The 13,993-nt window shown below is 45.8% G+C and overlaps 1 protein-coding gene across 2 annotated transcripts in view; it reads left to right on the forward strand.

Moving 5' to 3' along the window:
- The window catches only part of Sdk1 (sidekick cell adhesion molecule 1), a 967,445-nt gene that overhangs the window by 656,461 nt on the left and 296,991 nt on the right, over positions 1–13,993 (forward strand). The gene's annotated exons all lie outside the window — the stretch shown is intronic.

Genomic DNA, 13,993 nt, shown 5'->3' on the forward strand with positions numbered 1-13,993 from the left:
CTAGTACACAAACCGTTCTGTGGCTGCACTCCTTTGGGAACCTCCAAAATGAGGTAATTAAAGCAAAAACCAAGGGTTCAGGGGAGACAGCTCAATGTGTAAGGTGCTTCCTGAAAGGAGACCAAGGAGACGCTGCCCTCTTTCTCTGGCTCACAGCGCCTGCGCCATGCTGATGACTCTAGCTTTTCCAGGAGCCATCCCTCAGAGTTTTGGCATGTTAATTTTCAAGTTTACGAAGTGGCAGTAAAGATAATAATGGATTTCTTCACCCATTACCCTCCTCCCGTCTACCGTAATTCTCCCCACTTAAAATGTTTGTTTTCCTAGCTCCCGGATACGTGACAGAGGCGTGGGGCCAGCCCACATGGTAAATAACCCACTTCTCAGGCACTTCAAGTCTAGGATTCTCACTCTTCATTATGGTCACTGTAATTTTCCCCGGCTGGTAATACAAGGACATCAGCTGGTATCTCTGGAGTGCCACAACCTGCTAGATCCAGCCTCCTAAGCTGACTCTTGATGAGGGACAGCATCAGCTTGCTGTGAGTTTGTTCCTGGGCTGGTGGTAGCTTAGCATCCATCTGCTGGTTCTAAGCACTGAAGCCAGCAGCTTCTCAAGAAGCAGAGGGAAGGAAGCAGAGGGTCAGGCTTTCTCGTAAGTGGAGTGAGCTCCTGGGTCCCTGAGCACCAAGACCAGGGGAGCAGCCTGTCTTCTCTAAGTCTTAAATGGCTCAAGAGCTTTCTGTCCTCTACCAATGTAACTACACCCAGGAGACAGGGATGGGTGGGTCCAGCGACTCTCTGGTTAGTTAGTCTAGCTTACTTGTAAGTTCCAGGCCTTTGAGTAAACTTGTCTCCAAAGTAAAAGGAAGACAGAGGTGAGCTCTGGCCTCTACAGGCGTGTGCATGTGTGTGTGTGCGTGTGCACACACACACATACACACACACACAGGTCTGGGTTTGGTGGCACATGCCTTTAATCTTGGCACTGAGGAAGTTGAGGTAGGAGGCTTGCTGTCAAGTTCAAGAACAGCAAGGGCTATGTAGCAAGATCTTGTCTCAAAAGAAGTGCATACATTAAATAAGTAATGCAAAATGAAATAATGAATAAAATAAATAAATATAAGGGAAACCAGGCAGGAGATACTGGATAGGGACACTCTTTAGACTGCCCAAACACAGGAGCACTTTAGGTTCCTCATCAGAGCCACAGTCAGGGATGCGCAGGACACAGGTGTGACTGAGGCTGTTGTAACAGTGTTAGCAGTATTACAATAGTTACAGCAGTTACAGTGTTAGCAGTGTTTCTCCTACCATCAGGGAGAGAAATGCTTACTGTTAGTCTCTGCTCACAGCAGGACCCTGCTCCACCCAGATGCACAGGGTGAGGAATGAGTGTGTCCTTGTCTGTGTGTATGGCAGGGGGTATGTGTGTACACAAGTAAGTGTGTGTATGTGTGTGTGTGTTGTCTACATATGTGTGTATGTGTGCCTATGCATGGGTATGTGTGTGTATGCATATATATTGACTTTGTGTATGAGTACACACATGCATGTGTGTATATGTGCACATGTGCATGGGTGCTGTGTATGTGTGCACATAAAGCCTACTTCACAGATGTGTCATATCCCTCCTTACCCTATTTCATCTGCTGACATGCGCCTAGAAAGGCTGGCCCAGGCCTGTTAGGGCCATTGCATGGCCTTCTCTCTTATTGTAAAACCCAGAGCTGACTCAGAGGAAAGATCTTGAGGCTTCCTTGTACAGGTGGGATCTGCAGCTGTCCTCTTTCTATGGAAATGTGTCTCATGCATTCATTTAAACTGAAGTTGCTGAGCCTAGCCATGCCCACTTTTGCCCAGTGGGAAAGACCTTAAAGAAGGGTCTTGACCCTTCTTTGAGCCGGGCATGGTATCACCCTCCAACTCTTAGCATCAGGCAGACTAAGGCAGGAGACTGAGTTTGGAGCCAAGCTGGGTTAAATAGTGAGTTTGAAGCCAGCCTGAGTTGCATAGTAAATTTAAGGTCAGACTATATTACATATGGAGACCTTGTCTTGAAGAACTAAAATCTAAACTCAAACCAAAAAGGATCCCACCAAGATTTCAGCAAGAAAAAAATTTTAAAACATCCCCATTCATTCTCTCTGTGTGTGTGTGTGTGTGTGTGTGTGTGTGTGTGTGTGTGTGTGTGTGTGTAAATGCATTCTAAGGTACATGTCTACCACAGTGAACATGTGGCAGTCAGAAGGCACTCTTGAGTGTTAGTCCTTGCTTCCACATTTCTTGACACAGGGTCTTCTTGTTGTTATCAGTATATACATACCTCTGTACTTAGGTATACATACATGCATATGTATACATATATGTATGTATATATGTACACATATGTATGTACACACACGCACACTCCAGGCTAGCTGTCTTGCACACTTAGGATCCTCCAGCTTTCCCTTCCCATCTTTCCTTAGGAGCACTGGGGATACAGAAGAATGCTCCTGCATCTGGCTTTCTGTGGGTTCTGAGAGTCTCAACTGAGGTCCTGGCACTTGCATAGCAAGCTCCTTACAGGACAGAGGCAGACGTGACAGTGGTCGAGTGGCATGAGCCTGCAATGAGTTTCATCCCTGTACAGGAGAGATAGACTCCTTTCTAAACATCCATCAGCATTACAGACCTCTCCAGGGACAGCATTGTCACAGAGGAAAGTGTACAGGCTCCACGCTGAGCCACTGGGTACATTGCACTTCCAGCTCATCAAGACTCTGAGCAAGGACAGTAGCATCCATGGGGATGGTTTGTAAACACTGAACCCGAGGCTGAAGTGTAGGGGCCTAGCATGGTGATTGGCATACAGCAGGCGTCTCCCTCACACCCCGTGTTTGCTCATCAACTAGTAAATCAGTCTATGGTTTCTCCCTCATTTCCTCCAGGGTTTTTGAGGACGTCATTAATTTTATTTTTTAGACTCATCCCTTAAAGCACAGGTTGTAACATTCAAAGCAGAGCTTCCTGAGGAATGGTAGTGCGTAAGGTCTGAGAACATTGCGGGCAAGCGACGAGGCTTAGAAGCCGTGTGCTTTGAATACAAACCACAAGCCAGCGCTCTTTGCTCCAGCGCATGTTCATAGTTGGCATTTGGGTAGCTCAGAAATTGCCTGTGAGGTATTACTAAAGAAAGAGCAAGCGGTGTCACTTACTCAAACACTGGTATCAGGCCAGGGAGATGCCTGTAGGGGTCAAGAACTGGCCACACACAAGCATGAGGATCTGAGTTCAGATCCTCAGAATCCAAGTCAAGTTAGATGCACTGGAATATACCAGAAATCCCAGAGCTTCTACAGCAAGATGGGAGGGGAAGGCAGGAGAAGAATTCTCGCAAGCTCACAGGCCAGCTAGCCTGGACTGCACAGTGGGGAACAGCCAAGAGACCTTGTCTCAAGCAAGTTGCAACATGAGGACCAACCCCTGAGGTTGCCCTCTGACCTCTGTACCTGCACCACTGCATGTATGCCCACACAGAGACACACACATCTGGCACATACACATCACATACACACAGATGAATAAATCGGTGAGATACATGTTTCATCCATCAAGGGGTAGTTGCTGAGTTGCTCTTCTATTTTTGGTTAAGTATTTTAGGGAGTGTTTGGTGTAAATGAGTACCTACGTGTCCTGGATACTGTGTTGTAGGCACATAAAATGTGTGTGTGTGTGTGTGTGTGTGTGTGTGTGTGTGTGTGTATGTAGGTGTATGTATTCATGTATGTGTGCCTGTGTGTGTAGAGGTCAACAGGATAGCCCAGGTGTCATTCCTCAAGCATCTTCCACATATGTTTGAGATGGGGTCTCTCACTGGCTTGGAGCTTTCTCAAGTCGGCTAGGCAAGCTGGCCAGTGAGCTCCAGGAATCCACCTGTCTCCACCTTCCATCTAGCCATCAGTGCGATTAAAAGCATGTACCACCAACCCTAGCTGTTGGTACGGGTCCTACAGAATGGACTCGGGTCCCCGTGATTACATGGCAAGCCCCTTGTCTCTGCTTGACCCTCACAAAATAAGCTTAGCCTATGCATCATAAGGAAGGAAGCTGGAGCTAAACAGGAGATTTCCTGGTCAGAGCTGGTGACAAGCAAAGCAGGAGCCCAAGGAGCCTGTGCTCTCTCCAGGCCTTGTGATAATGGGCCACCATCCTCTCAAAGAGTGTGTAGTCTGCAATGGCCAAAGACCAAACCCACCTGGCATGCACCCCATAGCAGAATCTTACTGTTTGTCTGCTTTCTGTGTCTAGACACACCTAGGTCACTTCAGAGAACAACTCTGCAGTGGAAAACAACACCCTCTAATTTCACAAATAAATTGGGTTTTGAAGGCCATTTCTCTGCAGGAATCTAGCTCATTTTATGTCTTTAGATAGTGGAAATTGCAGCCGTGACTGAGGCTCCTGCCTAAGTTAACAAATGATTGTTCCTCCGTGCAGAGCTACAGGCCTGACCTTTATAAATGAACACATTCTTTGTTTTTTTCTTGATTGCTGAAGGCGGCTGCCAAGGGTCCTGAGCCAAGGAGTATTTAGGGAGAAATGCTGGGCTGGTGTTGTAGCAGAGGGGAGAAACATTTGGAAATTGATAAATTATCTCTCTATTTGCACCTTCGGAAACAGGTTAATTGTTTGGGTGACTGGCTCTGTCTTGATTAGGCAGCATTCCTAACAATTAATGATAGAACCTCAAAAAGGTATAGAAGAATTAATAGAATTCTCAGGAAATGTAAATTATAGTCATTATCTGCTATATCCAGAACTATCAGGGGTACCAGGCTAGTTGATTAAAGTACAAGTGGATTTTTTGGTCTTAAATTCTCTGGGTAATTGAACAAAATTTTGCTTTTTTTTCTTTTTAATGTGTATGTGTGTGTTTTAGCATTAAATTCCCCTTGGTGGGCTAATAATATTATTTAGTCTAAATGCCTCAATCCTACAACTTAATTAAAACCCTTTCACAAGTTAATTTCATTAATATGTGCACATTTTACCCACATCTGCAAATATTATTTGATTAAGATGCTGAAACTTTCCTTAGTTAAAAATAAGAAACTGCTGAAGGGAAGCAGAACACACTTGAGGCGGAGGAACAGGAAGCTGGGGGCAGACTTTCTGTAGCTTCCATTTTCCCTAGCACTAGACACAGGTTGTGTCCCCTTCGAAAATGCCAGCACCACAGAGACAAGCAGCAGCTAAGGTACAAATGGAAATGACAGTCTCTAATCCTGAGCACACCTTTCTGTGTACTCAGGTGGCTGCTAGGATGCCACACACTGCCCCTTACCTTTGCCTCCACGGTAGAGGAAGGCAGGATGTGGGCTGGGAAGATAACTCGGGCAGTTACGTGCTTGCCTTGCAAGCATAAAGACCTGAGTTCAAATCCCAAGCACTGATGTAAAGCAATATGTAACCATAGAAACGGAGACAGGAGAACCGGAGACAGGCGGGTCTAGAGTTTTCTGGTCAGCCATCCTGGCTGAAAGTGGTAAGTGTCTCATCTCGTCAGGACCTTGGAGAGTGGTAGAGAATGACCTAAAAAGGGGTTGTGGGGAGGCCCAAGGAATGTGAGAGAGAGAGGGGGAGAGAAGGAGAATGAATGAATGATGAATGAATGAATGAATGAATGAATGAATGAATGAATGAATGAATGAGACACATCTGGGATTCAGGCCAAATGTCTGCACTTTGAGATTTTGGAAAATTAGAATGTTGCAGTCCCGAGCCAAATTGTCTTGGGCTATTTTTAGTCTCCAGGAAAGCCATTCATTGCCCACACCTGTGCCTAACATGACTACCAAAATGTGACAATATATTCTTAGCAAACTGCTAGCTTTCACAGCCTTAAAAGCTAAGAATGTCGTCAGCTACTGCCTATAGCAGAACATCTCCCAGTTTGCTCTAGCCACCTAACTGTGGCTCCTTGCACTATGCTTGGTAAATGCTTGATTTATGACTTTCTTGAGTCTGTAACTAATAAAATTTCACATAACCACTTCCATAGTGGAGCATGGTATTTGAGGAAACCTGAATCTGTTTTCCCAGGCCATGCTCACATTCGGCACCAGAATAAAATCTCTTATTCTCTTGTGCACTTCTACAAGGAAAATCCTGGATGTCATATCTCCAAATGTGTGGTCATGGGCATGCACACCCACACATTCACATGCATACAACATGGGGGGACACTGTAATCTAGTGCTGGGGAGATGAAAACAGGTAGATCCCAGTCTAATCAGCAATTCTCCAGTGAGAGACTTTATCAATAGAATGGTGCTCAGCTTCTAAAAAACAGCCAAGGTTGACCTCTGGCCTACACACACACACACACACACACAGAGAGAGAGAGAGAGAGCCCCAGGAGAGAGAGAGAGAGAGAGAGAGAGAGAGAGAGAGAGAGAGAGAGAGAGAGAGACTGTTATCTCTTTGGACTTCAGTCTTTGTCCCACTCAATATTTTTTTCAGTGTCATCTGAGGACATTCCTGTCCTTCCTGATGTCACCCTTTGAAAATGTTTATTCCTAGTGGGACCCTTATGTATTTATTCTTGCTTTTGTTGGAGCTGCTATCTGGCTACAGTGGCTTTGCTGGGTACCAAAGATGCAGTGGCCTGGCTCTGTTCCTCTGCACCCGGTCTCTTACCGAGCATCTACCAACGCATCTAAGGGTTGCCCCATGGATTAAGAGACTAAGTCAAGTTTCTAAGTAAATAGATGACACCCTCTTCTTGGTGGCATGGAGAGAGGTTTGGGGCTGCCATGGTAATTTGCCACAATTGCCTTGGGATTTCCTATAAATTCTCCATACCTACTATTCACTCAGCCTTGGGAGAAGCTGAGCACCCACCTGGCTTTAAAACTACATGACACTTGGGATCCTAGCTGCACCTTGCATCCCTGGGTTTGAATCAACCATTGCAGGGTCCAAATCTGCTAAGCAATTACTGGCTGTCCACGTTTTAACTAGGTGCATACTGACCAGCTTCTCAATGTGTCTGAACGATGACATAAACTAGGTTGGACTTTATTTTTCATTCCCCTGCCTCCCCGTCTATGTGAAGAAGCTGCCCATGGGATGGGGAGATGGCTCAGTGGGGAAAAGGATTGCAACACAAGCATGGGGAGCCAAGTTCAGATCCCCAGCACTCAAGCCAAGCCTAGAGGGGTGTACCTGTAACCTTACCACTGAGGAGGATCCCTGGAGTCTGCTGGCCAGACGGCCGAGCCCAAACTGTGAACTCCCGGTTCAGAGAGAAACTGCTTCAGAATAATAAGGTGGAAAGTGATCAAGGAAGAGATGTCTGACATCACCTGTGGCCCACACATACACACACATAGGCAAATGTACCCACGTGCAACAGAGGGGATGGGAAGAGGGAAGGAGGGAAGGAGGGGGAGGAGGGAGAGGAGGGAGAGGAGGGAGGAGAAAGAGGAGGGAGAGGAGGGAGAAGGAGAGCAATAGGAGAAAGATGAGAAGTACCTGGCTATGTTTCTGTCAGTCATGTTCTCCCCTCTTGACAGCGTTTATGGGCATGTGTTAAGTATGCGTCTTAGGAAATCTCGTAACTGTTTTTATGCACTTAATTCTGTGTCTGTCACTACCCTTAGATTTATGGCTGGTGTGTATTTCAGACCAAAATATAAATGAGATTGTGTTGACATTTTATATCTATCTCCCTCCTTGCGTCACTGCAGACTCAGTAGAGAACTGGTTGGTCTAAATAGATAACCTTGGGTCATATCAGGAAATGTCTTGTTCTAGCAGAGTGCTCTGTTCTTGCGCTCTGGGACTGACTTTACTCATTTAAAGGAAGTCAGGGCAGACAGGAAAAGAAATATTTTTCTTCTCTTAAGATATCCTGATTTGTTTGTTCCTCTGTTGTGACACCCAAGGGTAATTCTGAAATAGTGACTTCTCACGAAAAGAGAGGAGAAAGCAGAAGGGGACATTCCCACTCTGCTCTGAGTTCCCATTCTTCATCTCGGAAAGCATCCCTGTGCCCTGGCTCCCTCAACAGTCTTGTTTGTTCTGGCCCTCTTCAAGGACAATGGCCCACCTAATTCCCGGAGATATATGGTGATGGGCGCAGGAGCGAGAGGACAAGCAGAAACAAACTAGACCCCTTGCCACCGTGTCACCCGTGTGCAAGACTTACTCTTTTCAGGAGTGGAAACTCAGGATAATAAACATCTAAGAGGCTGATCCTACAGTTTCCTGTAGCCTTAAGCAGCTGTCTGCCACATTGTAACGAAGAAGATTCGACCTTACAGCACCCCCTAGAGCCAAGGAGGACAGAATCTCAACTCCATCGAAATGCCAACATGCCTTGTCCTGGGCTGAGAAAACAGAGCCCTCTTCCATTCCTGGGACCATTCTGGAAAGGATATAGCTACAGGGATTTGATTGAACATCCCAGTTGTCTTCTTACTGTTCATTGCTTAGAAACAGTACTCAGAAATGCTTTGTAGTGGGTAGGGTAGAAGCCCTCTAAGATTTTGTGACTTTGCCCTCCCCAAATACAAAAATTTTAGGACCTTGATTATCCAGCCCAGCCCAGTGGTACAGGCAGGCCTGCAGTCTTAGCTCCTCAGAGGCTGAAACAGAATTGCAAATTCAGGGCCTTGCCTAGGTCATAAAGTGAATTCAAGGCCAGCCTGAGCAATTTTTATAAGGCTATAGGTTTGGCCTCCTAGGAATGCAATAGAAAAACAAGATAAGCCAGGTGTGGTGGCGCACACCTTTAATCCCAGCACTTGGGAGGCAGAGGCAGGTGGATTTCTGAGTTTGAGGCCAGCCTGGTCTACAAAGTGAGTTCCAGGACAGCCAGGGCTATACAGAGAAACCCTGTCTCGAAAAAAACAAAAAGAAAAAAAAATAGAAAAAAGAAAGAAAAATGAAAGAAAAAGAAAAACAAGATAAAAGAAAAGGAGCAGGGGAGATAGCCCAGTGGAGAAAGTGCTTGTTGTGCAAGCATGAGAACCTGAGTTCAATCCCAAGTTCCCCTGTAAAAGCTGAACATGTCTGGCACTTAGTATAATTCCAGTGTATTCTGGGAGGGAGGTGATCGGAGACAGGCAGATCTTCAGGGGCTCCCTGTTCAACCAGTCTAACCAAAGTGGTGAGGTCTGGGTTGAGTGAGAGACCTTATTTAATAAGTAAATAAGTTAATTAATTAATTAAGTGCCAAGAATAGAGGAGAGCATCTGACATTTATCTCTGGTGCCCACATGTGTACACACATGTGGGAAAGCACACTCACGGACACTCACAGACAACATACACAGAGAGAGAGAGAGAGAGAGAGAACTAAATTAAAATCTAAAAATCAAAATAAATTGATTCTCATAAAAGGACTCCAAGGAAATGTCCGCCAGCCTGTTGGAGTGAGCATGTGTGTGTGTGTGTGTGTGTGTGTGTGTGTGTGTAAGGTGGGGGATACACAAGAAAGGAAACTACAGCGATTGATAAAATACTTCTTCAGCTCTGAGTACTACAGCCTGTCGGCAGCTCAGTTTTATGAATCACTAAATATGCAAATGAGGGGTTTTATTTGGCTCTAGATTTTTAACTTGCGGGGCTCTGGTTGGCTCATGGGGTTCCTCTCTCCACGACAAACTGAAACCTCAAGAATCTTACCTCCTCACATCCTGACCCCTTTGGGCCTGTTAGGCTTTTTTTTGTTGTTTTTTTGCCTGACTTGGGCAGTGGGAAATGGTATGAAATAGAAAACTACTTTATTTTATCCTTGTCCAGCAAAGTCTTCCAAATGGAGCCATCCCAGGCATGGTGGCCGGCTCTGTGGCTTCCTAAGCAAGTTTCCTCCTAACCAGACTATGAATTTCCCTTCAGCTTCAATTGCTGTAATTTCTGGCCGGTGAGCCAAACAGTAGGGCTGCAGCAAGGGAAAATAACTTCAATTTCGCCTGGCTTTCTAAAGATCTTTCATGTATTTTAAGGAGAGGGCATAATTGCAGTGTTGAGGCTAGTCTCTGAACAGGCTGTGACCCTCTCCCTCTTATTTATCTCCCCCGTTCCTTTTCCCCTCTCTCATGTACTCAAAACATTTGTTAAGATAATGCTCTGTTTTCGCCAGGGACTCGGGATTGAATTTCTTTGTTCTTGGCTTGTGTATTAAAGAGACTTTTCTAGTCACCAATGCCGCGTGTGAATCGCATGCTATGTAGAGAAGTCTGAACTGCCACAGGAGCTGAGGCTGGCAGAGAGTCAAAAGCATATCTGGGGAATAGGGCTAAACCACCATCTGACACACAAGCAAGAGCCCTGATTTGGGGAGCCTTGTGTGCTGGGGTTGGTATCTATTTGGGGAATGCAAAGCTGGACTCACTTAATTTAGCAAGCATCTATTAGGCACTTGCTGTTTGCCAGATGCTCAAAAGCACACACAGGCTTTTTGAGAGCTTGTGCCTTCACATTTGCAGGGACTGAGTCAGGTGTGTGTGGATCCAGATGTGCCCATCTGGAAGGGACAGGTTCTTGCCTTATCTTCTCCCCAGAAGCAGAGTATTGGAGTCCACCAAAGATGGCACCATTGCCATCCCAGGATGTGTGGGTGAAAGAAAGACTCTGACGTGTGCATTAGTGAGCCAGGTGCTGACCACAGGAGACCTCAAAGAATCCCTTCAGCACCTATCTTGGTGTCGCTTAGCTTAGGGGAGAAAGTGTGAGTACTTGTTCTTCCTGCAGGAGACACTATGGCCTGTCTAGCTGACTCTAGTCTCTCTCCCCTACCCCCACCCCTTTCACCCAAAGCCTAGCCTTCTCAAGCACCTGTCAATGCCTACCTAAAGCCATTTCCTGGGAGTCTATAGTGGACAATACCACAGCAGCATCTTCCACAGAGTCATGTCACAACCAATACAAAAATGAACAGATCAAAGACCTAAGCAGTGTAATAGCCAAGACTACAAAGAAAGCACGGGGTGGGGAAAGCTCCATGACATTGGATGTGAGCATGGTTCCTTGGCCATGATTCCAAAACTGCAGGCATCAAAAGAATATAGCAAAACTCAATCTTTAATTCATCAAAGGATACTATCAAGGGAGTAAAAACTTGGGCAGGGGAATGTGGCCCAGATGGCAGAATGCTTACAAGTGTGCAGGAAGGCCTGGTATCCATCCCTAGTAAGCCAGGTGTGGATGCTCACGTCTATATTTTCCACATTTGGAAAATAAAAGTTACTGCAAGTTCTAGGCCAGCCTGGGCTACACAGTGAGTTCTGGACATCTATAGTAGGCCTCTGTCTCAAACAGAAAGGGACAGACAGTGTGTGTGTGCATGAAAGGAATTAGTACTCTGGCTGGCTGGCTGGCTGGCTGGATGGATGGATGGAGAATTCCTATAGCTCAAAAGTAATAATAGCAACAAATATAAACCACCTACTTTTAAAATAGACAAGAGTCGAATCAGACATTTCTCCAAAGAAGATGTAGATATGACTAATGAGCCCGTAAAAAGATGCTCACCACTGCCTGTCACTGGGAAAACATGACTCAAAACCACAGAGAGCCACCATTCACACTCGACAGGATGGCTATGAGTAAAGTCAGGAAATAAAACAAATCCAGAAACAAATGTTGCCCAAAATAAATAAAAGTGACAGAACCGGAGCCCTTCTGCTCCATAGGATGTACATTCTGAGGCACAGAAACCATGGGATGACCATGTGACTTGACAGCTCTGCATCTGGTATTGAATCCCAAAGAACAGGAAGTAGACCATTGAAGACATGCTCACCTTGCATGTTCAAAGCAACATTATTCTCAGTGGCCAAATCACTGGAAACCAAGGTTCTCACTGACACATGAGCGTATCAACAAAATGTGACATGCAGCTGTCATGGGTAATCTTGATTGTCAACTCTCAATGATGTTTAGAGTCACCATGGAAACAAGGCTCTGGGCCTGTCCGTGAGGGAGTTTCTATAATGGATTAACTGCTATAGTGTATCCCACCTTAACTGTGGGCAACAGAGGTGGGGCTGCAGCCTAGCTGTGGATACAATGAAAGCAGTGGGATACAATGTAAATACAATGAAACAATACTCTTGTTGCCATTCCTCCTCAAACTTGATAGACTGTACCCAGCATCAATGGGCTTGAATAAACCCCCTTTTATTGTTTATTGTCAAGTATTTGGTTTATTGTCAAGAAACACCTAACATGAGACATGTGATGGAATATTATTTAGCTTTAAAAGGGAAGTACATCCTGACACAGGGCAGCATGTTGCATAAACTTAGATGGCATCAGACAGACTCATGCAGGCAAAGATAGAATGGTAGGAACCAAGGGCTGAGGGAGGGAGGCTACGAAGTCAGTATTTAATGGGGACAGGGTTTCAGGTTGGCATGGTAGAAGCCACTCTGGATGCAGATGTTGGAGATGCCACTTGACACCCAGTAGGACGGTGGCCACAGTCACAAACATGAATGTGGAGCTGGGGAGAAAGCTCACTTGGTGAAGCCCTGGTCTCACAAGGTTCACAGCTGGCAGCCAGAGCTTCTCTTATTCAATGTCTCCAGTCTCGCTGGGTACCTGGTGGCATAATCTCAGATGTCATGCCTGTGCTTTCTGTGGACCTGAGCCTCTCTCTCAGAAAGCTTTGTTCATCTCTACCTCCCCAACCTTCACCAAAACCAGAAAGCTATAATTTCCCACCCCAAAATTGTTCTGCCCTATCTGTACATTGTATCAGAGTTAAATACAATATTTACCACCATGGCGATTTCCTTTTTTTAGGATATTTATTTATTTAATATGAGTACACTGCAGCTGTCTTCAGACACACCAGAAGAGGACATCAGATCCTATTACAGATGGTTGTGAGTCACCATGTGGTTGCTGGGAATTGAACTCAGGACCTCTGGAGGAGCAGTCTTAACCACTGATCCATCCCATAGCTATTTATAAGTACAATATTAATGTTGATTTGGCTCATCCTTCCATGCCAGCTTACTAAATACATCAGTTTTTTTTTTCTTTCCTTGGGGCGGGGGGAGGGGGGGAGGAGAGGGCTCATGTATCCCAGGTTGGCTTGGAACTCACTAAGTAGCTGAGGATGACCTTGAACTCCTCGTCCAAGAGCTGGGATGACAGACTTGTGCCAGGGTGCCTGGTTTTTGCAGTGCTGGGGATGGAACCCAGAGCCTGCTGCACACTAGCAAGGCACTCTTGAAGTTGAGCCACATCCCCAGCCCTGGTGTGGATCTAAGGGTACTTAGCATGCTTGCCACTTCCACTAACAACGTCTGACTGTCTGTGTCTTTCCATTAGACTTTGAAGTCAGTGTTTTGTCATGGAGCCCCTGTAGCAGGGGCTGGAAATGGGGAAGGGTGAGCAAGCACTAATGTGTCACGGGTCCCTGCCAACAGGGCCTGCAGGCTCCCATTGTCCTTGCTGATAGCCTCAGATGGGTATCGGCTCCGTGCCCAGATATGCATTCTTTGTGGAATTATCTACAGGCACTGCTTAATGGAGCTCAGAGTGACCTGTTATGCACCTAGTTAGTTCTTAGTGACTTTAGAGCTCTGTGTGGAAGTGACCTCAGCCCAGGAAGGTGCCCTGTCACTCAATCTACACAGCCCCATGTAGTCCTCAGCACACAGTCCCTCTGCCACTGAATAGTAGATCGCTCGCTTGTGCATCTACATAAGAACCAGGATTCTCCACTTTTGCTCCTGCATCCTGACTCACTCTCGTGTCCAGCTGTGAAGTTCCAAACTCATGCCTCTGCTTTATGGTTTATCAATGTGTGCTCACTCAGAACTAAAAAAATAAATAAATACCCCAACCAGAGAGGTGCCTTTTATCACCTTCATTTTTCTCTGCCCAGTAAAAAGCCGATGAGAATACACCCTCTGCTGTGTTCCATTCATTTCAAAATGTACTAGCTCCCAACTATGTCGTGAGCAAGAAGGAAAGTAGTAGCTGG

The sequence above is a fragment of the Mus caroli genome, unplaced genomic scaffold (assembly GCF_978045245.1).
Source record: "Mus caroli unplaced genomic scaffold, Mus_caroli_1 scaffold_4, whole genome shotgun sequence".
Taxonomy (NCBI): Eukaryota; Metazoa; Chordata; class Mammalia; order Rodentia; family Muridae; genus Mus; species Mus caroli.